This window comes from Solea senegalensis, linkage group LG1, assembly GCF_019176455.1.
Source record: "Solea senegalensis isolate Sse05_10M linkage group LG1, IFAPA_SoseM_1, whole genome shotgun sequence".
Classification (NCBI taxonomy): Eukaryota; Metazoa; Chordata; class Actinopteri; order Pleuronectiformes; family Soleidae; genus Solea; species Solea senegalensis.
The window spans coordinates 22643974-22652815 of record NC_058021.1 but is presented as its reverse complement, the minus strand read 5'-3'; the positions used below and the strand labels follow the sequence as shown (position 1 = coordinate 22652815).

Genomic DNA, 8842 nt, shown 5'->3' with positions numbered 1-8842 from the left:
GCGTGATCCTGACACCTGTGTGGTTTCACTGGCTCTGAGGCCATTTTTGTTTGTTCTTCAAAATATCTCAATCTTTAATGTTAAAGTTTCTGTAAAAATAAGCACAAATATATTAGATTTAACGTCATTATTAATATTTTTACATATACAGAGAGATGTTCTTTGAATTTGTTCAAAATTCTGTACTTTACTATAACTATATATACAGTACATCATTATATAATAAAAATAATCCATAGTTTACCTCAGATTTGAACATATTCACATCAGAACTGAATGAGCAGTGGCTTGCACTGTTGCCTCACAGCAGGTAGGTCACCAGTTTGAATTCCAGTTCAAATGAGGGTCTTTCTGTGATATTCGTCTTAATGCACTTATGCCACATACTTACTTAATAATTACTTCATATCAAGTTATAATGAGTTATTTCTCAGTTTTAGATTCATTTTGCGTCACTAATATTTGTTTGTATGGTGCAATTTTATCGTAACAACACTATTATTTTAAAGATTCTGTAAAATATCTTCACAAATATCATTGATATTGTGTTATCATCACTGAATATGCCTACAAAACACTTTGATGATAGATGAGATGCCCTGTGGCCCCTGAGGTCACGTGAGTTTCAGACCCCTGCTTTAGATCATGCACTTTAGATGATTTAAATAGTGTAGATTTAGCTTCAAATGTCTCCTGCAGCTTCCCTCAACCTGATGCCTTCACCAGTCTCATCTCCAGTTCTCCATAAAACTCACCTCATCACTCAAATGTTTACAGACTTAAGTCAGACATGTTTCCTCACTGCTGCTGAGTTCATTCCTGATGTGAAACACGACAAGCCTGACTTGCAAAGTGAAGGAACACGGCGAGTATTGAATGTTCAGAAGGGAAAATTGATTTGCCAGTTTGGGAATGTTGCCCTTGGCCACCCAGTAAAGAGTGTGTGACATCTCGCCACTTGAGCCTGTCTACACTCCCATCCAACATGTTATCATCATATGCCGAGCTCGGATAACGGAAGCCTTTGGCCAAAGCTGCTCCTGTCATCGCCGCAGTGTCAGCGTCCAGGATAACCGTCCTGTGCTGCGCTCCAGCTGTTCCCAGCACTCAGCGCAGCCACAATGGTGCGCTTGTGTTCTGAGTGAAAGTGGGAGAGTTGAGCTCGCTACATTTTACGCCCGTCCTCGAGGCCTCGGGTGGCGTCACTGCTGCACAGCTGTGCTGCAGGAGAGCGCAGGACGAGCTGGACTGAGTTATGACAAGTGGAGAGTGAGTGTGCAGTTAAAGCTGGAGTTTGTAACTTTTAAGAAACGTCTGTTTCAATTTTTTGTGTTTCACAATCCTGGTCCTCAGGGACTCCTATCCTGCATGTTTTATGGAGCTTTTCCACTTTACAGTTCCAGCACGACTCGACTCTACTTGGTTTAGTATCGTTTTCCATGTCTTCCTCAGCGTGAGCGGAGTCATCATGAAACTGCTGTGACAAATGAGTGACTTGTAAAGCAGTTGTTTTGGGTGTAACTGAATCATTAGAATCAGCTGATTTAAAAAGATTTGTCACTGAATTGAAATATCACTGAACAGGGTCATGATTCACTAAATACACAGAATCCTCTGTTAAATATTGACATTTTAGACATTTCCTTTGCTAAATGTTGATGTTTAACGCATGTTTTCAGGGATTTTTAAGTCTTTTTAACTTACATTGTTTGCTTTGATTCTTGTGTCGGACGTCACACGCTCATGACTCTTCCAGTGACGACACACTCTGACTAATCAGTCGCCGGCAGTCGGTTTACATAACATTTTAGTACCAGTTCAGCTTGCTTGGAACCTCGTCAGAGCAGGTAGTCAAAAAAAACAGGTATCAGGTACTGTCACTGATGGAAAAGCAAAAACAAACATGCAGGGACTGGAAAAGCAACGTTATATGTTGCCTGGGCAACAATCCTGGGATTGAATCAGCAATCCTAGGCCCATAAAAACATGCGTTGGCCGGGAATCGAACCCGGGTCAACTGCTTGGAAGGCAGCTATGCTAACCACTATACCAGCAACGCTGCTGTAAGCCTCTTGCCCTACGAGCCGACTAACATCTGATGTTTTCCTGCTCCAACACACCTGAGTCAGATCAGCTCGTCATCAAGCTCTAAACTGATTGTTTCAGCTTGTTTCAACTCTTTCAGTGGAGGAGGTTTTTTTAGAAGAAGCAAAAACTAGCTTCATACAGCAGTAATAATACAGAAAATGATAACATAAGAGTCATAAGATACTAATAAAAACTGTGGTTTTAATCTCACTTCAACGTTACTCTTATCTTATTTGCATTCATTAGAGGGAAGTTTGACTCTGGATTACGTGCACAAAATACACATTCAAAGTATGTCATACTATCTGTACATGAAGTAAAGTTCCCAAGGTGTTCTCAGACCGGCCGTGAGAAATAATCACTCCAGTGTGTTCTGGGTCGGCCCTGAGGTCCACCTCGAAGGTCCTGTCCAAAACACCTCCCTAAGGCGTCCAGGAGGCGTCCTAACCCGCGACAACTTTCCATAATAAACCTGGACGTTCAGTCATGCTGCGTTCATACCGGACACGACGCTCGCTCAAGTAGAAATTTGTCAACTTCGGCAAAAAAACGTGATGACACAATGGAGAAAAATTGGGTCTGGTGTGAACGCAGCGTAAGAGTCCTCACAGTCATGATCAGTGTTGGGCATCTTACTTTCAAAAAGTAATTAGTTACAGTTACTTCTCCCAAAAAGTAATTGAGTTGGTAACTCAGTTACCACATTGTACAAGTAATTAGTTACTCAGCAAAGTAACTGACATTATCTTTATAATACTTGAATGAAGAATAAAAACCCTATGTACAATATCTTTGGTATTTATTTGAACTTTGAATTGAAGGGCACAATTGACACACAAATGTTAACTTGGGTAAAGAGAAACAAAGAAAAAATTTGGCCTTTCACTAGTGCTAATCTCTGTATATGTATACCATTGTACGGAGCCCCTAAAGGGACGTCAAAAAAAAACAAACTAAAAGTATCTCGTGTGCACGAGAAAGTATTGTATGCGCGCGTGATGTCCACGAACGCAGTTTTAAGATCATTTGAGGCGTGAAATTAGTCATTTAGAATTCAAAAATGTGGTTTGTGTATTAAGATACGACGTATTTATAGTTTGGCAGCGACGGTATCGGAGGTGATCAGCCGCGCCTCAGCGGACACTCGCTGCGTACAGTGCGTGGGGCAGAGCAGCGTTACCTCGGCCTGTACTGATGAAATGATCCGCTGACATCGCTGTCATTAGATGGTGATCGATAGATTTGTTGTTGACCCGTTATTTTGTTTTTAATGTAAACGTTTCGACCTGACAGTTTGAAAGTTTGTATATGATTAATGTTTTATTTATTTTGACTTTGAATGTCAGCTGAGATTGGCACAGCACCCATATTCTATGAAAATATATTAATAAATTAAGTTAAATATTTAAAATGAGAAAATAATATATACACATTTATTAAGAGTATTTATTATTATTTATTTATTGTTCATTTATCAACACTCTGTGATGAGGCTTAATCACAAGATACTTTCTCGTGCGCACCAGAAACGTTTAGTTTTTGGGGTTTTTTCTGATGTCCCTTTAGGGGCTCCGTACCATTGCACACTAAACAGGGCACTATCCAACTCTTAAATATTCAGTAAAGTAAAATAAACAATAGTCACACACTTTGCATTCAAGTACTAAACCAATACACACAAATGCTTCATTAAGTAGCAGCTTGAGGTTGACGTGGACAAACTTTTCCCCGGACATAGTGTGTACGTTACATATACATTCTTTCCTTTTACCTCGGTAAGGGAAAAGTAGTGTCGATATTTCCACTTAAAAAACGCTGCGCTTCCCCGGCACGTCGCCATTGTCTCTGTCTTAGAGCGTGCAGTGAGACAGCGTGAGCAGGGCACCCGTCCACCCAGCCTATCATCATGGCATTTGCAACGGTGTCATCATCAATCATCTCCACCCCTGCTCTCTCCCGGCAGCTGATGTGTGGCTGTCAGATAACCCGACACCGCTGCGCTTCATTCAACCGAATTGTAACTCAAGTAACGCGCCACTTTACATTCTCAGTAACGGTAACGGCGTTGCAACGATAGGAAAAGTAATTCATTAGATTACTCCGTTACTGAAAACATAACACCGTTAGTAACACCGTTGTACTTAAACGCTGTTACTCCCAACACGGATCATGATGTTAGCTTCTCATGAACGTCTGATGAAGATGAAAAAGCGGGCTGTGTCTGTGTTTGCACCTCAAAGCTCTAAATTTACTGACTAACCCTGTGGTAAAAGACGAATAAACAACACATGACTTACCAGAGCAGCTTCATTCATGGAGGGAGACTGTGTGTGTGTGTGTGTGTGTGTGATGGACAGGCCACAACTGCCGACATGAAAAGTGAGTGTCAGCGAGGACAATTTGATTAGCGCGCCGCAGAGATACCGCGGGCTGATTTAAGTCATTTCTAAATAGGGACGGCCAAGTTAAACACGTTCCTCCCGCTCTCTCACGACCATGTGACGCCAACTTTGTGATTTCACAGCCTCCAATCTGAGCAGCACAAATGGAAATGTGCCTCCGGACACGGAAGAGAGAGATGAAATGGACAGATATTCCTAAGTGGATAACAAACCGAGGCCGTGGCTAATCAAACCTTCACTCTGTGTATTTAAAAAAAAAAATATATAAAATAAAACAAAATTCACGAACCGTGACATTCGAACAAATGGGTTAATTACTTTATAAAAAGCCATCACTTTTGTTTCTCTTTAACTGAGCCGTAAAGATCCCGTCAAAGGCCATAAGATTCACTCTAAATGTAAATAAGTGACGTTAAACACGCTTGTCGGAGCGGTAGATAAACCACAAAGCTTGTTCTCCACAGGGTCAAGTCCCTCGTTAACCCAAAACGGCTTTTGTCATTTTCATTCGATTACGGCAAAAAAAGAAAAGAAATGTTTAACGCTGCAACACACGAAGATAAATATGAGTTACACAAATGTACAGTGCTGCTCCGTCTTCAGGAGTACAAAAGATTATTGTGGATAAAGGTGGCATTCAGATAAAACTGCTCATTAGGAGTTTGAAATTAAAGAATAACAAGACAGTGTTTGGTCAAAATTGACCAATTTAACAACATTCCTGAAGCCAGAAACATAGTATGTTTCCTCTTCTGGCCTCAAGATCCTTCTGAACAAATAAAATCTCGGGTCACTACCATTTCAAAATCAGAAAAACAGAATCAGAAATACTTTATTAATCGCTGGGAGGACATAGGGTTTTCAAAAACACAACGACAGTGATCTCACCAAAGCCTCTCCTGAGTTTTCCTTCAGATTTATGTGAGCTCGTCTTACTGGAAAGCGAGCTAGCGTCAGGCCAATCAGCCGATCCTGAGAGTAAACAATGTGAGCAGCGTGTCCAACAGGAAGTTAACGTAGTAACTCCAGTATGAAGAAATTCTCTCCACAACTTCAGAAAGCCATACATTAAAATAGGAAATAAATGGGTGAGACGATGTTCCACAACCCACTTTCTTTGCACCTTGCAGTTACACAATTTAAACACTAGGCGGCACACTGCATTGTTTCAAACCTTGTTCAAATTTTAAATCGTTTTCCGTACTTGAAAGATCAAGGTTTATGCGCATCCTCCACGTCTTCTTCTCATTCTTCGTTTTTGGTGTATTTGTAGTGACGTTACAGCGCCACATACAGGCCTGGATGTATGTCAGCTATTGAAGATTGTCAGAAACAAAAAGATTGCAAAGGGAACGTTTTGTTTCTTTGTAGATATAACCTAATACTGATTTACTTTTTAGTATCTGCAGTACCTTTATGAAGTGTTAATATGGTGGTAACTCATTACTCTGTAACAAGGACACTGTGTATGACCGTCATACCCACAGAGAACAATGTGTAGGAGTAGAATATCTTTCTATCTCTCACACACACACACACACTCCCTCTCTCAGCGGGGTTCCCCTGTCTTTCTCTCTCTCTCTCTCTCTCCGCACTGAGCCAACACTCGCTGGCGAGCGCTGACAGCAACATGCTGATGTCTGTGTCCCGACTTCCCTCCCTCGGCTCTGCTTCCTGCTCCGTCCTGACAGCAGCAGACTTCCTTCATGCTCCACCTCTTCATCAGTTCATGTTCATGTGGTTACATGCATTTTAAATATATACAGCGTTTTCTGCAGCATGGTCCAAAAGCAGTGACAATGGATGGATTTGTAGGCCACATCTGGGATTTTCCCCCCTCATGTTTGAGGAAACAGTTTGTACTTTTTCAATGGAAAAATACAGACTTATTTGGCGTCAACACCCCAGGCACGTACTCGTGTTATATACTGTTGTCGTACTTATATACAGTCTGCTTTAAGTAACAGATAAACAAATGCCTGATTATTGCTGAATTGTGCTTTGTTCTTCATCAGCAATATTAGTATTCCATCATTAGTTAAAATAAGTGTGGTGCTGATGGTGTTATTGACAATCCTGAGTATCCTAAAACCTTTCTTAGTCCATTGAAACCCTCACAGGTTTTCTCTTCAGAGAGCAATTCATTGATATAGCCTCTTTAATTATGAAACTTAGGGTACAGATGATTGGGATTGGCTTATAAATGTCAGTATATCGTCTGCATAGAGTGAGATTTCACGTTCTTTCTTGTTGTCCCGAATCCATTATCCCGCGTATATTTTTATTTAGCAAATGACAGACTAAGGGTGAATGATGGATGAATGAATGTGGATTCACATTGTGCAGCTATTCAGCCCCGGCCAATCAAACCTTGTAGCCTTGTGGGAAAGAACATTAGCTGTTCATCTTCCTCCACTGTTATAGGTAAGGTTGGAGATCCTGGAAAAAACTGATGGAGCAGGCTACATTTTAAATTCAAAAGTCCAGTCCCCTTTTCTTCAGACTTCCCTTCAAAGCCACGCCTCCAGAGCACAGGATGCTTGTTCACGAAGAGAACGTTGGTTTCACACAAAGTCACGAGCACTGCGCAGCATCACTAAGTTTGGGTAGTTTTTGGTGACGCTAACTTTTTTGATGCTGGCGTGATGCTAAAAAACAACAAGATAACCGAATACCGGTCCACTAGAAACAGTGCCACCATGGCATCACGTTGCAGTCCTTTCTGGGCTTTCAGTTGTCGCCACCGTTCAAACAGCACCGATGTTGAAAAATTTCTTTAGTTTGTGGTTGACACCTGTTGTTGACACTGGTTTTCTAATTATACCACCTTTTTAATATTATTTTGATTTTTACTCCCTAACCCTGTCTTTTTTGCCCTAACCCTAACCTCAGTAACATCTGTGCCTATTCGAGTTGGATAATACTAGTAAAAACATACCTTTACTTCGCATTCAGGAGTTGGAAAAAGCGACCTATATGTATGTTTCAGTTGGAAGACCGGTTGCATGTTGCTCATGTTGAGTGAAGCGGTTAGTATCGGCCTGGTATTGAGTCTCCGATCGGCTCGTCCCTGACTCGTTGTGGGTTTTTTTGTCTTTGTCAAAGAGAGAAACCTAAACAGCGACGGACACCACATCGCCATGACTTTGGCTCCATTAACAACTGTTACCATGGCAGACGCTGCCCTGCTAACTTCCCTAAACTGAAAATCAAAAATCTGCCACAAACAAACAGAAAAAGCCCTCAGGTGATCCATGCAGCCTGGATTCCAGGTGGTTGTGGTTCTAACATCTGTTTAAACAAGGAAATCCTCCATGAGAGATTGGGATTTCACGCTCAGCCGCATTAAATCCTTTAAAGATGCTTGCAGCTCTGGACGGTCTCCCCCCGCAGACGTAACGTGGCTTCTGTGCTAGCGACGAGGTCGTTTCTCTGCTCTGACAGGACCGAGCAGCCAGTGGCGCATTAGACGCCGCCGCTCTGCCCCGAGGGCTCGGCTGCACCACTGAGACATGACGGGGAGTGTGTGTGAGAGAGACAGAGACAAAGGCTGAGGCAGCTAAAAAAGACAGCGAGAAGGAAGGAAAGACATAGAGATGTGGATGTTTAGCAAGGAGAAGGCTGTGTGTGTGTGGCAGTATTTGTTATATCTGTAGGACATTTTTCTGGCATAAACACTGACTTTGTCAGGATCAGTCATCCTCATGGAGACCAAAACCTGCTGCTAATGAGGCAGAACTTCATAATTTGAACTTAAATTGAAATGAGGTTAGAAATTAGGCTTTTAGGGTTAGGCACTTAGTTGTGATGGGTAAGGGTAAGGTGCTAGGGAATGCTTTGTGTCTATGATGTGTCCTCACTAAGATATAAAAACTAGTCTGTGTGTGTGTTTCAGCCTTTGAGCAAAGACAGACGAGTACATCCTGTTCACGCGAGTTCGCTAAGTGATGGTTTAATTATTCTGAATGATTATGGTTTGTGTAAGAGCTCGGACGAGATTTGCTAAGTGACGTTAGCACTATTTGGTTGTGTCGAAAAGAGTTGGACAATAAATGTCTTGAGCTGGGTTCCAGAGAGAAGTCGTGGGCTGCGTTCCAGAGAGAAGTCGTGGGCTGGGTTCCAGAGAGAAGTCTTGGGCTGGGTTCCAGAGAGAAGTCTTGGGCTGGGTTCCAGAGAGAAGAAGTCTTGGGCTGGGTTCCAGAGAGAAGTCTTGGGCTGGGTTCCAGAGAGAAGTTGTGGGAAAAAACATGGAGGAGTAAAAGATACGGTACGGTGTGTGAGGTTGCATCGAGTTGGAAATCCAAATATTGGGGGCGTTCCTGTTGAAGACATTACGAGTTCCGACTACAAAT

The 8842-nt window shown here is 42.0% G+C and overlaps 1 non-coding gene across 1 annotated transcript; it reads right to left on the bottom strand.

Annotated features, from left to right (window-relative positions):
- Window positions 1-1987: 1987 nt before the first annotated feature.
- trnag-ucc lies at window positions 1988-2059 on the bottom strand. Its single transcript has one exon. It is a non-coding gene; the product is annotated as a tRNA-Gly (tRNA).
- Window positions 2060-8842: the final 6783 nt, after the last annotated feature.